The sequence below is a fragment of the Homarus americanus genome, unplaced genomic scaffold (assembly GCF_018991925.1).
Source record: "Homarus americanus isolate GMGI-L3 unplaced genomic scaffold, GMGI_Hamer_2.0 scaffold56009, whole genome shotgun sequence".
Classification (NCBI taxonomy): Eukaryota; Metazoa; Arthropoda; class Malacostraca; order Decapoda; family Nephropidae; genus Homarus; species Homarus americanus.
In genome coordinates this window covers 6,613,597-6,629,926 of record NW_024739542.1, presented here as the reverse complement: position 1 = coordinate 6,629,926, position 16,330 = coordinate 6,613,597, and the positions used below count along the sequence as shown (strand labels likewise).

The 16,330-nt window shown below is 42.8% G+C and overlaps 1 protein-coding gene across 1 annotated transcript in view; it reads right to left on the bottom strand.

Annotated features, from left to right (window-relative positions):
• Window positions 1-12,974, bottom strand: part of LOC121874927 — a 319,796-nt gene extending 306,822 nt beyond the window's left edge. Inside the window, exons 1-3 of the mRNA XM_042379284.1 lie at window positions 12,852-12,974; window positions 9,147-10,196; window positions 99-218 (exon numbers count right to left, since the gene is read on the bottom strand). The gene's annotated coding sequence lies outside the window, so the exon portion shown is untranslated. The remainder of the gene's footprint in view (window positions 1-98; window positions 219-9,146; window positions 10,197-12,851) is intronic.
• Window positions 12,975-16,330: the final 3,356 nt, after the last annotated feature.

Genomic DNA, 16,330 nt, shown 5'->3' with positions numbered 1-16,330 from the left:
TTCCTGTAATAAATGAGTTAATAAAAGTAAAAACATTTAAGTAACTCAGAAAATAATAATCATCTGGTTTACGAATGAATCCACGAAGATCATCTCACCAGTGTAGAGTTCTCAGAGTTGAGGGTCTTGCAGTGTATCTGAAGACGGGAGAGCTGGGTGTTGAGGCTAGAGTTACGACGAACCAAACACCGCTCCTTCTCTGACAGCGAGGGGCGACTCTGTGTGTGTTGGGGACAGAGAAAAAGAGAGTTAGTACAATTTGTTTATGATCTAGATTACGAGGACGATAATGGGGATAATTTTTTTTATTATGAAACTTAATGAATGAAAATATATTTATCATCCACTTTGTCCTCCTCCCTCTCCTCTTCCCCCACCCCTCTCCTCCCTCTCCTCTTCCCCCACCCCTCTCCTCCCTCTCCTTCCCCTATATACCTGCCCCCACCCCTCTCCTCCCCTTCCCCCATACACCTCCCCCTACCCCTCACTCACTACTCAACAATGATCCTCTTGGGAAGATTAACTCAAGCACCCCGGGACCTGACCACACATACTTTCACCTCCTTCAGGGGATTAAATATGTTTTGGTTAGTTCCTCTTCCTGACTTAACCACATAATGCGAGTTCGGTGTTTTCCCCTTCAGATATTTCGATATGTTCCTCTCAATTACATCCAATAATTTCATGTATTTGTGGATTATCTATGACAAAGGTTTATACAATTGACTCCTCCTTATCACCAACTCTTAATATCCGTCTCTGTGATAAGAATAGTTTCAGTAGTCTTCTTCCCTCGTCTCACTAAAACTGTTTACACTTGGGGAACATTCTTAATACAGTGAAACCTCCATATAACGGACTTACCTCTATATATAATCCATTATATATTTTTTTTTATATCTAACGGTTTCAAATCTAACAGACCCTTGATATAACGGAATTTCCTCACTGTAATAGTCCGTTAAATAGAGGTTTCACTGTATTTTATATCACACTGTATTTGTAATAGTAAATAAAATCTTCACTACGATATATATAAATAATGTCTAAAACACTTAAGCCCCCTCTGCCCCCCCCTTTTTCTCCTCCTCCTTCTCCCCCATTTTCTCTCAACCTTTCCACCAGTATGAACGAAAATAATAATATTGGAAGTTGAATCAAACAATAGAGTAATTGATCACTTAACAAACCTGACAATAGTCGATTCCTAAATAAAAAGCTCCTTGTTCTGTTCTATTCTCTCTCTCTCTCTCTCTCTCTCTCTCCATTCTCACAACGTACCATCAGAACCAGCGCTACCCAACTAAGACCGTCAAATTACAGAGGTGAATAAGTGAACATTTACCTTCAAACATAACTGCTCTTTGCGTCACTGTACTTTTAAATTTTACCACAAGACCCATCTAGAGCGCTTCTTATACACCGTTGAAATTGTTGGTTAAAAACGGTGCTTATTGTGTTCCAGAGAGAGAGAGAGAGAGAGAGAGAGAGAGAGACAACGCTCTATCAGAGTTCTCTTGTTCAATTTTCCTCGGGCGTTCAACATCGTCGGTGTCACAATTGTAATTCAAGTTGAGTTTTTCCACGATTTCCAGCGTAAACTCCAATTGTATTCTTAATTGTCTTTGTGTGTGTGTGTTCTTGTGTGTGTGTGCGTGTGCAGGATGATGATGATGGTGGTGGATATGGTGATGATTTTGGTGCTGGTGGTAGGTGATAGTGGTGGTGGTGGTAGTAGTAGTGAGGGTGATAGGGTGATAGTGACGTGGTGGTGGTGGTAGTAGTAGTCACGTCACCTACTTCCAACAACCATTGGGTGATACGCCCATCCACGCAGGTGATGGTGGTTATAGTGTTGATAAATTCTGTCATATCATCATCTTCCGCCGTGGTTCACGCCCATCCACGTCACCCTTTTTCCACCACTGCCAATCCACACCCACAGATGTTCACCCATTGTCATCCACGCCCATCAATGTCACCCACTTCATTCATTGCCATCCACGCCCATTCACCTGCCACCCACGCCCATTCAATGTCACCCACCAACCATTGCCATCCACGCCCATCCACGCCCACCATCGCCATCCACACCATTCACCGCCATCCACGCCCATTCAATGTCATCCGCTTCCAGCCATTGCCATCCCGCCCATTCACTGCACCCACGCCCATTCAATGTCACCCACTTCCAGCCATTGCCATCCACGCCCATTCACCACCACGCCACCAATGCCACAACCATTGCCATCCACGCCCATTCACCACCATCCACACCTATTGCCATCCACGCCCATTCACCACACGCCCATTCACGCCCACGCCCCAACCATTGCCATCCACGCCCATTCACTGCCATCCACACCTATTCACCATCCACGCCCATTCACTGCCATCCACGCCCATTCATCATCCCACGCCCATTTGCCATCCACACCTATTCCACACGCCCATTCACTGCCATCCACCCTATTCACTGCCATCCACGCCCATTCACTGCCATCCGCCCATTCAGAGAGAGAGACCACAGTGCCAACTCATTCATTAACACATAGAGAAAGCATTTGTATATGATGACAGATCTACTGTGTGTGTGTGTGTGTGTGTGTGTGTGTGTGTGTGTGTGTGTGTGTGTGTGTGTGTGTGTGTGTGGTGTGTGTGTGTGTGTGTGTGTGTGTGTGTGTGTGTGTGTGTGTGTGTGTGTGTGTGTGTGTGTGTGTGTGTGTGTGTGTGTGTGTGTGTGTGTGTGTGTGTGTGTGTGTGTGTGTGTGTGTGTGTGTGTGTGTGTGTGTGTGTGTGTGTGTGTGTGTGTGTGTGTGTGTGTGTGTGTGTGTGTGTGTGTGTGTGTGTGTGTGTGTGTGTGTGTGTGTGTGTGTGTGTGTGTGTGTGTGTGTGTGTGTGTGTGTGTGTGTGTGTGTGTGTGTGTGTGTGTGTGTGTGTGTGTGTGTGTGTGTGTGTGTGTGTGTGTGTGTGTGTGTGTGTGTGTGTGTGTGTGTGTGTGTGTGTGTGTGTGTGTGTGTGTGTGTGTGTGTGTGTGTGTGTGTGTGTGTGTGTGTGTGTGTGTGTGTGTGTGTGTGTGTGTGTGGGTGTGTGTGTGTGTGTGTGTGTGTGTGTGTGTGTGTGTGTGTGTGTGTGTGTGTGTGTGTGTATGTGTGTGTGTGTGTGTGTGTGTGTGTGTGGTGTGTGTGTGTGTGTGGTGTGTGTGTGTGGTGTGTGTGTGTGTGTGTGTGTGTGTGTGTGTGTGTGTGTGTGTGTGTGTGTGTGTGTGTGTGTGTGTGTGTGTGTGTGTGTGTGTGTGGTGTGTGTGTGTGTGGTGTGTGTGTGTGTGTGTGTGTGGTGTGTGTGTGTGGTGTGTGTGTGTGTAAGACTTCACTTGTAAAAAAACTCTTAAATATATACTGTATATTACCTGTAGATTACCTGTACTGTACCTGTTTGTTTATACACACTGACTTGGTTACCTTCCCATCTCTCTCATTGACCCCCTTTCTGTCTCTCCCATCTCCCTATCTCTTCTCTTCCATCTCTCTTCTTGATCTCTCTTCATTTCTGTCCTTCCCTATCTCTCTTCTCCTTCTCTTCCATCTCTCTCTGCCTCACTCCTCTTCCATCTCCCCCTCCTTATATCTTTTACTGATACTCTTACTTCCTCTTGTCCTTCCCCCCATTATTCTCTCCCCTTCCTCCTCTCCTAAAGCCATTTCTCTCTCTCTCTCTCTCTCTCTCTCTCTCTCTCTAACCTTGACTCTCTTCTCCATACCTGTGAATCACCTGGCGTCATCCGCGGTAATTACACCCAATTGGCGACGAGAATTAGCACTCATTTTAGCAGTCATTAAAATTAGCGTTCTCTATAATTAAGGTGTCCTATTTTAGCAGTCATTAATATTAGCGTTCTCTAAAGAGTTTAAGGTCATTGCGATTGTGTGTACAGGAATTGGGTTCAGCGTAATTGAGGTCAAAGTGATTGGAGGGTATTAGGTTAATGTGATTAGAGGTTACATATATTGGGCTCATAATGATTGGAAGGTGGACCGATTGAGGTCAGCATGATTAGAGAATAGACCGATTAGGGGTCAACGTGATTAGAAGATAGACCGATTAGGGGTCAACGTGATTGTAGTGATTACGTGGAAGATAGACCGATTAGGGTCAACGTGATTAGAAGATAGACCGATTAGGGGTCAAACGATAGACCGCGATTAGACCGATTAGGGTCAACAACGTGATTAGAAGATAGACCGATTAGGGGTCAACGTGATTGGAAGGTGGACCGATTGAGGTCAGCATGATTAGAGAATAGACCGATTAGGGGTCAACGTGATTAGAAGATAGACCGATTAGGGGTCAACGTGATTAGAAGGTGCACAGATTGGAGGGATTGTGACATTTTAGGCAAACCAGTGATATTTTAGGGGGTCTATTTTAGGTCAGTTTTAAAGGACTAATTTAGGATGCCGATGAAGGATTCTAAGAGGATCCAGGGATGATTGGATTAGGATTTTAAAGGATTGACGAAGGATTTTACCGGTAAGAATGACAACAACAACAACATATAAAGATAAGAATGAAAATACAAATACAACAAAGACAATAACAATAAATATATAAAAAAATATTAAAATAAAAACAAAAACAGTGAAATAAATCCCTTTCCCCTAACATAAACACATACAATAAAGACAACCAAACAAAAATAAAAACAAATAAACATGTCATTAAAGGAATATAATAAAAACATGACAAATAAACAAGAAAATTAATAATAAACAGAACAACTAAAAGAAAACCAAAAAAACAATAACAATAGGAAATAAGAAAACAAAGACAAAATATTGATAATTAACAAAAAAGTATAACGAACAAATAAAAAAAAAAACGAAGCAAACAGAAAACATAACAACAGTCAACCAAACCGACACCCGGAGCTATTAACTCCCTCACGACACAACCCGGAATTAACTGAGAACTAACCTAACTGTCACACACTCACTCTCGGTCACTACACGCGCCGCCACCAATCAAAGCCAGTCATGATGGTCTCGGTCAATGACATCACGTAAAACCCACCAATCACAGTGGTCTCGGTCAATGACATCACGTAAAACCCACCAATCACGACAGCCCAAGCCAGTTACATCACGTAGAGCTCAATCACCTAACCATTACCACCTGATTCCACCTTAATTACCACCACCAAAGGAAGGAGAGAGAGAGTGAGGAGGGAATGTGAGAGAATGGAAGGAGAGAAGAACAAGTCAAGAAATTGAATAAACGTTTAAGGGAAGGGAAGAAGGAGACGAAAGCAGAGAGAGAGAGAAGTGGAACGAGGAATTAGACAAGAAAGAAAGAAAGAACAGCAACAAGAGACAAAGAGATAACATAAATCACCTCACCACCATCATTATCTCTCCCACATTCATCACTCGTCTATATCTCTGACACACACACACGTTCTCTCTCTCTCTCTCTCTATCTCTCTCTCTCTCTCTCTCTCAAATAACTTTCGGCAATTCATTGTTTTCTGTTATTTTTACTTTACAGAAAAAAAAATGTGAGGAAAACCTGTCGAGATACTGAACTAAAACAATTCAATTAGTTAAGCCGTTTACCGCATCTGTGGGAGCCAGCGATTTGACTCAGTGCATCCCAGGAACGCCACTAAACCATTAGGAGGACAATTAAACCCTTGGGAGCATCATTAAACCTTTGGGAGTACGATTAAACCCTTGGGAGTACGATTAAACCCTTGGGAGCACCACTAAACCCTTGGGACCACCACTAAACTCTTGGGAGCACCATTAAACCATTAGGAACACCATTAAACCCTTGGGAGCACCACTAAACCCTTAGAAGCACCAGTAAGCCACTGGTAAAACCAATAAACCCTTGAGAGCACCAACAAACCGTTAGGAACACCATTAAACCTAGAGGAACACCATTAAATCCCATTAAACCACAATGAACTCCTGTGTTGTCTCCACTGACTGCAAATATATGTTGACTGAAAAAACTAACCCGCTACTCCCACGTTCAGGAATCCCAGTGACCGCTGCCTGGCTCGACGTGATCACCGGGCACTTGTGGTCGAACTGTCGATTTTTTTGTACACTTTTGGTCGAACTGTCGATTTTTTATTTTATACTTGGTCATTTGTGTTTGAATTGTCGATTTTTTTTAAAACGAACTGAGGTCGAACTGTCGAATTTTGAGAGATATTGAACCGTGAGTCGAGCTATCATTTGTTTTTACCTTAGTAGTCTGGGGACAAAGTGACAGTTTCATGAACCATTGTTAGGTATTCACGTGGATTTGTACGTTTGTTAAATATATTTTACCTCTGGCTGACAACAGACACACACACACACACACACACACACACTCCTCCACCACTCACTGTCTTGTCAGCTTTCTCGATTACATATACCGCCATCTCGAAACGAAAACGTCTGTAGCTGTCGCCTTCATTGATTTCACTAAAGCATTCGACCTAGTCGACCACAATATAATCATCAACAAAGTTATTGACCTCGGGCTTCGGAGAAGTCTTATACCATGGCTTACAGATTCTCAGTGACTGACGCCAAGTTGTACGCTTCCGAGGGGCTGTCTCCACCTTTCAGTCACTCACCTGTGGCGTCCCCCAAGGCACCAAGATGGGACCACTCTGCTTCCTTATGCTCATCAATGATGCCCTAAGAGAAACCCCTGCTCGCTGGAAATATGTCGACGATTCCACCATTGGGATCAGCGTCAACAATTCTGCTCCCAACTATACCGCCCTTCAGGATTTATTGAACAGTCTCCAAAACTGGGCCACCAACAACCATGTCACCATCAACCATACCAAGACCATGGTTATGCACATCAACCTCTCCTCCGACATTGTCCCACCTCCTTCCATTACTCTAGGTCCGAACACACTCCAGGTTGTAGATTCCACGAAGCTCCTCGGCGTCACCATAGACAACAAACTAAATTGGAAACCACACGTCAGTGAAGTTGTCAAATCCTCCAGTTTCCCCACCTCCGCCGACTCAAGTCCCTCGGAGTTCCTGCACCTGAGCTCCCCAGTGTTTACACAACATTCATACTTCCCAAGCTCACCTATGCCTCCCCACCTGGTCTCCCTCCTAAATGCCACACACAAACACCTAGAAAAAGTGCAAAAGAGGGCATGCAAGATTATTCTCTCCCCTTCCTACTCCACATATCAAGAAGCGCTCAACACACTGACCCTTTCGACTCTCACTGACCATCACCACGACCTCATCTGCAAATTTGGTAAGAAGCTTCTACGCCATCCTCGACACCGGCTCCTACTACCACCTGAGATCCCTAGCCCGAGAATTGCTGTTCGACACCACAACCGCATCCAGCCCATACGTGCACGAACTGATCGCTATAAGAACAGCCCAGTCCCAACCATTGTAAAATTATCAATAACTTATTGAGTAAAAGTTCCATCCCTGACAAAAGTTCCACCTCTGACAGACCCACGTGGCAGTCAAGCAAAGCGCCCAGTCCTGAAGTTGGTCGGTCGCCTTGTATGATGTAAAACAGAGGGAGTTAGCGGCAGGTGGCGAGTGTACGGTGTGGGGGTGTGGCCAGGGAGGGAGGGAGGGAAGAGCAGGAGGAAGACTTTTGAGTGAAATAGGAGGGGAGGATGGAAGGAGGGGGGAGAAAAGGAGGGTAGGAGGAAGACTTGATTACAGAAGGAGGGAAGAAGATAAATGGAGAAGGAAAACTTAAATAGAGAAGGAGGGAAGGAGGGAGGGAGGGAGAAGTATGGTACAGAAAGGATCAAGTTAAGGAGTAACATAAGATCGAATATTAACACCACACTGACCTCTGAGTGACCATCAAACAACTACAATGCAGTAACTTGAGTCAAACCCTTCAATGACATAATGACGACAAAACTGATGTAAATAGAGAGGAAATAGGCCCCAATTCGTGTCCTTTAGAGAATATAATAGCAACAACAGGGTGCTAGTTACCTCAAATAGTTCTGTATTTATACCTCTGAATAGTTAGCATAGAATGTCAAACAACAGCAGACAGGAGACGCGGAGAAGATACAATCACAGGACGAACACGAGCAGACGGCAGGCGTTAGTGCTCGTCTTCCGTCCCGTATGAGCCTCGAGCAGACAGGTCAACAGCAGCAGAAGGGAGACTGCAGCAGACTCAGGCAGGTGTGGGGTGGGTCGACAGGTGGTGCCCACAATGGTTCGGGACACTGTGGTTTTCCTCCCCACTCGCCACTCTCACCTTCGCCCTCATGCACCCAATCCCCCCACACCTCTCTCTCTCCACCACACCTCCCTCTACCCCTCCCCCTACCACACTCTCTCTCTCCACCACACCTCCCTCTACCCCTCCCCTACTACACCTCCTCCACCACACCTCTCTCTCCACCACACCTCCCCCTACCCCCCCCTCTACCATACTCTCTCTCCACCACACCTCCCTCTACCCCTCCCCAACATTTGTCTCTCACCCGCCTCCACCCCTCCCTCACACCCCCTTCCACCCTTGTCCCTCACTTCCTTCGCCTCCCTCCACCTTTGCCCCTTTACAAGTACCACCTCTTCCTCTTCTCTTTTACACATCACGCCCTTACCTTCCTCCTTCTTTTCCCTCACTCCTTTTCCTTCCCTTCCATAATTATCGTTCCTCACCTTCTGAACTCATTTCTTTCACCCTTTCATCTTCCTCCATTCATTCTCTTCCCTCTCTCATTATCCTTTCCGTATCCCACTCTTGTTCTTATTCTTGTTTTTATTTATCTCTCTCTCTCTCAAGCTTCAACAAGGAAATAAGATATAATTAATTTCATGACCCTAAGCCTGGCCTGACCTAACCTAACCTTACTTGACCTAACCTAATCTAATACGACTGAAACTCTCCTAAGGGGAGAGAGAGAAATGACGATGGAAAGTGTGAAGCGATACAAAGAAAATTAGAGAATAACAAAGAGGTGACAATCATATTATTTTTATTTCTACAATTGTTTTATTGCCTGTTCTCTCTATCTCTATCAATCTCTGTTTGTCTCTGTCTTTCTGTCTGTCTGTCTGTCTGTCTGTCTCTCCCTCACAAAGACACACCCCTACAGGTTAATTATGAAGATCCTGACTTACTTCCGGTGGTGACGGTGGTTGTGGCTGCCATGTCGTTGAGAGTTAGCGGCCCACAGTCCTCTTGTCCGTTCAACTGTGTCCACTGATGCCCCCCCCCCTCCTCTTCCTCACTCACTCCTGCTGCTCCACGCTCTCTTACAACCCTCTTTGTTAGCAGCACGAATCACTCTTCTACGCCACACCTCTCCTCTTTTACACCGATTCTAGATTCCACTTTTTTTTCTTCTACTGTGAATCGAATCGGGAGAGTGTGATCAATCTTTTGCGTCACTTTGATTGGATCTTTTGAGTCTCTCCGTGTCTTGTACTTCGTCACACCAACGCACTTATACACAGGCACTTTATTCCACCTTAACTGTGTCTTTATAATCCACAGTACGTGTCAGACAAGGTTGGATAATCACTATGGACTGTTGGTTGATAAGTTCCATACGCCTTTTGTTGTTCTTGTTTCTTGATTGATACACACACACAAGTTTTTTTTCCTTTCTCCTTATTCTAACTCTCCTGTTTCCCCGAGGCTTTTGTATACACTTGTTTTGCTTTCTTCTGGTCGTCTTGGGGAAAACTTTTGTTTCCTTCGCATGAGAACCAAGAGTATCGGTGAGTCAAGATATCAAAAGAAGCTCTCTCTCTCTCTTTCGGTCAGTCCCTTTCAACCATACAACCTCTTGGACAGTTTTCCTCACATGCAGGTGTCTTCTTGAGTCAGGCAATTGAGGACGCTGTTTCATGCCCCTCATCGACCTCATCAAGATTGCTGTTACTCTCTCTCACTCACTCGTGCCCTCACTCCACAGATCTTCTATTGCCTTGGTTGTTTTGGTGAGTTCTCAGACGCCAGCAATGTTTTTTCGCCATTCTGTAGTTCCTCTTAAGTTATCATCTTTTTTCTTATTTACATTTAATTGTATTTATCACTCAATATTTACATTGGTGATTCTTCTAGCTTTCAATACTCTCTTAGTATTTGAAGTTTATTCTGTTCTTTCACTACAACTATGTTTATCTACAGAACTGATTTGTTCCTATCTTAGTATCACATTGTCACTTGATCAAAGAAACAGAAATTTACTCAACCAAAAATATAAAAATAATTCCTTTAATATTTTTTTTTATTTACTTATTTTTACTCATTGTTATATATAAGTATTTACCTACATCTGCACTTAATTATTTTTCTACCTGGCTATTGACTATTTAACTTGACTGACCGACAATACCTCCCGTTACGACCACCACCTTCTCGTGTTCATTATCTAACTCTGATCTTTTCCTTAATAGGCTCTCCACTTATCCCTCTTCACCTCATTTATTCCCCTTCTTATTTGTTTTCTTTTCATCTTCTTTAATTCTTCCTGTGAATCCTTTCCTATCCACTCTTCTCTCCCTCCTATCTCCCCCATCTCTTCCTTGTAAGTATATGAGTTCACTATTCCTTGCTGTGTGTGTATGTATGTATGTATGTACGTATGTGCGTTTTGAAGCAGCTACAATAACCTCCTAATGAATCGATCTGAACTCTGTCTGCCTCGTCTCGTCAGTAACAGCTATAGAGATGAACTAGGTGGCTGTTTGAGGTCACACGGGGTTAAAGTTCAAGGTCAGTCACTCACGCTTGACAAACCTCTCGGGTGTTTTCCATTCATTGTCTTTCTTTTGTTGTGTTAATTCCCAGTTTTATTATATTTTTCTACATTCATCCTTACATTCTCTTATCTATCTCCTTTCCCTCCTTACTCTGTCTCACCTTCTCTTCCTCTCTTGGCCCATTCCTCTTATTCACCTCATTACCTTCCTCTCTCCCTCTTTTCTTCCTTCTCTCCTATTGACTGTTTCTTTTACCCATCTCCTTCCCTTCTTTTCTCTCTCTCACTCTCCTTCAATCCTCTCTCTCTCTCTCTCTTCCTTCCTTTATCCCTCTCACTCTCTCCTTCCCCTACTCTTGACCGTTCTTCTTCCCACCACTTTACCTCCCCCCGAGGTTCCTGGGGTTGCGGGGGGAGGGGGGAGGGGGGAGGGATGGGAACGGTGACCTGAACCTGACGAGGAAAATCGACCCGAAGTCACCCAGGCATAAGTTCCGTTATTGTGTTTTCTTTGCTAACATTCCAGAAGTCTATTAATTTCTTTCTTTTATCTATCTACCCTATCACTCTCTCTTTATCTACCCTATATATCCATTATCTCTTCCTCTCCCATTCTTACTCTTTCTTTTTTTATTGGTCAATTTCATTATCATATTTTTCTATCTCTCTCTCTCTTGTTTTGCTTATACATATTTACTTAGCTTTTTCTTTGTCTCTTCTATTTATTTACTTATTATAATCTTACTCTCTCTCTCTCTCTCTCCCCATTTTCTCTATTTAAAACACACTAAGAAACAAACACGATATCATGTTTTGTTTTATTTTAAGTTCGACTGATTTTAACATTGTGTAATTACGATGTTGTTGTGAGAAATGTTTTATAGATGGTTAGGTTAGGTTAGGTTAGATAAGGTCAGCTAGGGTAGTTAATTTTGGTTAGGGTTGGTTGTCATTGGTTAGGTTAGGATAGGTTAGGTTAGGATAGGTTAGGTTAGGATAGGTTAGGATAGGATAGGTTAGGTTAGGATAAGCTGGCTAGTTTAGGATAAGTTATGTTAGTTTAGGATAGGTTAGGTTAGTTTAGGATAGGTTAGGTTAAGTGAGAATACGTTAGATTAGGATAGGTTAGGTTAGGATAGGTTAGGTTAAGTGAGAATACGTTAGATTAGGGTAGGTTAGGATAGTTTGATGACTTATATGTTTCTAAGGACATGCAACACTAAAGGAAGTTATTATGGTGTATCCTGTCTCAGATATTGCGTACCATCACGTTTCGGCAGAGATGACTGACAGGATACCTCAGAACACAAGACACAAACGTACACAACATGTACACATCCGGCTGCAGTACGTGTACATGTCCATAATTGTGGGAAATTATGAAAGTACATGATTGTTTTTGTATGTATGTATGTATGTATGTATGTATGAAGAGAAAGTGGGAGGGGGAGGAAGTGGAGGATAAGGGGAGAAGGGGAAACTAGAGGATAAAATGACGAAGAAGGAGGAGAAAATGGAGGATAAGAGGAGGGGAGGATGAGGAGGATGAGAAGGAAGTAGAATAGGGGAGGAGGAAGAGGGGAAGGAAGAAGAGGAGGAAAAGGAGGAAGAATAATAGGAGGGGAGGAAGAAGAGTAGAGGGTGAGAAGAAGAGGAGGAGGAAGGGGAGAAAGTAGAGGACAAGAAATAGTAGAAGTAGGAGGAGAAAATGTAGAAGAGGAAGACGGAGAAAGAAGAGGAGGAAAGAGATAAGTGTGAATGGAGAGAGAGAGAGAGAGAGAAAACACGACCAAATATTGTATTAAGTTTCTGTACATTTTCCGTCAAGTTCTCATGACGATTTCCGGTCAATTACCCCACGAATCACGTTACATCCACAACCACCCCACCAGCCACCTCGTAGTGTGTTTACCTCCTGCACCCAGCTTTCTATCCTGACACTCTTATTATTCAGTATATTTACTTCGTTAATCCTCTGGGGTTTTTTCTATCACTGTGGAGTTATCACTGGTGCACAATAACGAACAATGCTATAATCTATTACGGTGTATAAATATTTTCTGTTCATGATCACCTTTTGAGATTTTCTGTGACTATCACTTTTATGTACTCTTACCTATATAGTACTTTTTATAAGAGTCCCGGGCGTCGTATTGCCCTCCCATGCCCATCACAACCACCCACGCCCCTTCAGACGCGTCACACAGACACCATCCACCCCTGAAGGTTCAAGCGTCACTGGCAGCGTCTGGTCTAAGGAGCTACCAAAGGGCTTCCGCTCAGATGCAGGCGACGCTCCCACTCATGTTCGACCAGTTTCGTTTCTCATCGGATGGAATTTGGAATGCAACTAGCGTGCTTCCGATTAGTGCAGTGGATGCTTCTCCTGTTGTGATTTTATGTCTATTTTTATTTATTTTTTTATCTTTTCTTTGCAAAATTGTGGATTAACTTCTACCGTTAAGGATATTTAGGGTTCTGTTTGTCGATGTAATGAGTAATTTCCCTTCTCAACAGGTGTGTGTGTGTGTGTGTGTACGCTTTGAATCCGCGGTAAAAATATCTAATCCTTCTATTGTACTGCAGGTCAATCGTCTTCTCTTCAGCCTTCAGACACACGCGCTACGACGCCTCAGACATAATCTTCTTCAGTCTTGAGGCCGAAGGTATAGAAGCTCGGTGGTCCAGTTGAGTGGTCTTATGCGGTGTATTTACGGGTATATATATATATTTTTTATGTTGGTGACGACGTTCCAGTACCTGAGTCATAGGCGACGGCAGACCCGGGAAATTGTGGTGGCCGCGTTCGAGCACGTAGGTCAGGTGCGCTGGCCCCGTTTTGGGCGACGACTCTACCTAATTGTTTTTACCTGACGTGTTCGGCGTCTTCAGTTTTTTACGTTTCCTGAACCTTAATCGTCCAGATCTTTCTATTATTTATGTTTGTGTATCTACATGAATGTATAGATATACACATACAAATATATAGAACGCAGAGGGTATTCAGAATTAAGACGACTTTCGCAATGTATGATATATATTTTTGGAAATTTCAACAGGAGAATAAGTAGTTATCTCTGGTGAGTTTCCTCTCCAAGTCTCAATGGTTCTTAACCCACATATTCCTTCTTGTAATCTTTCTTATAACTCCCCTTAGTCAAAACACTCATCCAGTTACCTACATAAACTCGCAAGGATGCTACGAAGAGGATAAAGGAAGTCATAATACAGAGTCCGAACGAGGTTCCAGCCCAGGGCGTCTAATGGCCGCAGGGGCTGTGTCGCCCGGGGTTGCCAGACGTATACTAAAATATCCTCGCTTATATTTCTGTTCTAAACCCTAAAGAAATCTTTCGCATATCATTGGCTAGTAGATTAGTCTCGTCTAACATTTATATATAATGAAGGTATATTATATAGATTCTTAATACCAAAAGGAGAAAAATAGCGAAATGCTCGGATAAGATCTCTGGCTTTATGGAATACAACACAACTTTGCGGTCCCATTACTGCCTTATGTAGGTTGTCTCGTGTCCATAATTCAGCTCCGCCGTGATGTTGTGTGCTCCAGGTATGTTAGCCAGGAATATGGGGCAGTCAAGGTGAATGTTGAGGCCACCTGTGTGTGTGTGTGTGTGTGTGTGTGTGTACATCCTCAAGGTCCCAAATTACAACAGTGTAATGCAGCGTACTGATGAACAACACTCTTGAATAAACCTATACGATTATTATGATTTTTCTAAACTAAGATTTAATGAAGCTAGAGACGGGGTTTGACTTAACAATTAAAGCGTATAAATAGAAACAATAACAAAGTATTGACTAAGAATCGATACAAATATACGTCGTGTTTTTTATTATACGTTTGGTGATGTGTAGACGAAGTAACCCTCAGTAACACGTAAGACTTTGTAGATTAATAACTACTGTATAGACGCATTGAACAATAATCAGGTAATACTTCTAAGGCTTAATGGTATTGATATTTCCGAAGCTTCCCATCCATTAATTAAAAATAATCAAGCAAAAAATATTACCTTGAAATACCCACCAAGGTCATCACCCACAAGACAATACCCTCAAGAGTTTATGTTCGGTTCTAATTAATTTCAAATCCTTTAAGTGTAATCAGTGATGGATAACAGACCATAGGAACTCCACCTACTCACGTAAGCAAACTAATAATGATTCTTCGTACAGCAATACCTGTGAAGACTTACCTGAATACCTGTTTTTAATTGGAGGTTGTTCTCATGGTCTTAGAGATCCCTAATTGCCTGCTAATTACTCTTATCCTCACGCTGTTTATGTATTTAATTAACTAAAATAATACAGGATCCCGAAATTTTTTTATATATTATTTCAGTTAGATAAGAAACTTTTGAGGATAGATATTTAACAAACACTTAACACCACTTATAAATTTTGTAATCTAACTATATTACTCAGAGTTACAGCTACTTAACCTAAACTAACCTAACCTAACCAACAAGTGACCGTAAGAGCTGCATTCTCGAGCGTTTTGTTGTCACTCCGGTATGGAACACACACACTACGCTCTGGCGGTCACTGGATGCATGACAAGTGATCAAGACTCACAGTACCTGACCATTGTACTAGCTTCAGAGTCTACATACATACAAACATACATACATACATATATATATACATACATAATTCGTCATATAAAAGGACAACCGCAATACCTACAACCTCGATTACTAGAGACCCCGCTGCAGCCTGTAACGTTGATGTTTATTCCCAGGACGACGACCCCCATCACTGCCTCAGCTGTTTGTACCAAGCGTATCATTCCCAGGACAAAGGAAGGAATAAAACAACAATACTCTGCATGCTAGGCTGGAAGTACGGTGCTCTCTCTCTCTCTCTCTCTCTCTCTCTCTCTCTCTCTCTCTCTGGGTTAGGTTGGGTTAGGGATTTTCAACTAATCTTAGAGGTTAAGGTGTAGTGTAAGGCGGTATCAGGTTGTATAATAGGTGGTGTAAGGGTGTATTAGGTGGTATAAGGATGTATTAGGTGGTATAAGGGGGTATTAGGTGGTATAGGGGGGTGTCAGGTGGTGCAAGAAGGGGTATCGGGGAGTGTCAGATATGTATTAGGAACTATCATGTTGTGAAGTCAGGCAGTATTAGGCACTGTCAGATTGGTGGTGGTGTCAGTATCAGACCCTATAAAGTGATAGTGTCAGGGTTTATGAAATGATGTTTGTCAGATGATATTAGGCACTATCAGGTGATGGTGTCAGATAGTATCAGACCCTATAAGATAATAGTACCAGGGTTTTATCAGGCAGTATAAGTCATGGTGTTAGGCAACGATATCAGGTAATTTTCAGATGATAAGGCATTACAAAAAAAAATAAAAAAAACACGAGAGAGAACTGCGACATTTCACACTTCAATGACGAATCGATCAACACAAGGACCTAATCCCCCCCCCCCCCATTTAAAAATAAATAAAAACATTCCAACCATTAACCACTCTCATTATCCTTAAATTACCAGGAATTACTTCATTACCTTCATTACAGCTCCATTATCCAACGATGGTGTGGAAAATGACATTACAATCGGC